Source organism: Heterodontus francisci, chromosome 28 (assembly GCF_036365525.1).
Source record: "Heterodontus francisci isolate sHetFra1 chromosome 28, sHetFra1.hap1, whole genome shotgun sequence".
NCBI lineage: Eukaryota > Metazoa > Chordata > Chondrichthyes > Heterodontiformes > Heterodontidae > Heterodontus > Heterodontus francisci.
This window is the reverse complement of record NC_090398.1, coordinates 62,882,945-62,883,749: the sequence shown is the minus strand read 5'-3', so window position 1 is coordinate 62,883,749 and position 805 is coordinate 62,882,945. Positions and strand designations below refer to the sequence as shown.

The 805-nt window shown below is 40.7% G+C and overlaps 1 non-coding gene across 1 annotated transcript; it reads right to left on the bottom strand.

Annotated features, from left to right (window-relative positions):
• Nucleotides 1-496: 496 nt before the first annotated feature.
• Nucleotides 497-570, bottom strand: trnai-aau (transfer RNA isoleucine (anticodon AAU)). Its single transcript has one exon. It is a non-coding gene; the product is annotated as a tRNA-Ile (tRNA).
• Between the last annotated feature and the right edge of the window lie 235 nt (nucleotides 571-805).

Genomic DNA, 805 nt, shown 5'->3' with positions numbered 1-805 from the left:
ATCAACACTGAACATTTTTACTGAGACCCTTCAAATACTGTTCACAAATACTGTATACAACAAAGTTTAATATCTTCTCACCGTTTCTCGGTAACCACATGAGACATAGGTTTTCTTATTTGGTTCCTTTGATTTTTCTTGTTCCTGACTGACAAATATTCCAAACCTCAGATAAACCCTCCCACTTGCGTCATGTCCCAGTCTCGGTTAAAAGCAACAAATAATGACACAAACACTCTCCTTCAGTGAGATTAATATCAAGCTGTTTTCCAGGTTGAATGTAACTGTGAACAAATTTATGTCAAAGAAGTTAACTTTGATGTCTCAGCACTGAAATTCTGTCCAAGGAGGAACAGCCATTCCAAACTCATCTTCTTCACAAAGGCTGTTTTTTTAATGTGATTGAAATTCATCAAGTATTTTGAATTAAAGTTCACAAGACACAAATGTCAATGTTGATAATGAAACTATTCAAGCATGTTGCTACTGTGAAATAAGGCTCTGCTGGGAGTTGAACCCAGGATCTCCTGTTTATTAGACAGGTGCTTTAACCAACTAAGCTGCAGAGCCAAATCACAAATGCATGTGCAATTGAAATCAGAGGAAGGCCTTGTAGATAGTGGGCAGGCTTTGGCGAGTCAAGAGCTGAGTTCGTCACGGCAGTGTTCCCAGCCTCTGACTCGCTCTTGCAGTTGCAGCTGTAGTTGTAATTGTAATAGGCAACCGTCCGTCTCGGAAGACGATGGGCTACACCCGGGGTGTACGTCACTTCTGTATGAAACATCGTTTGTTGTGGCTGTAGAGG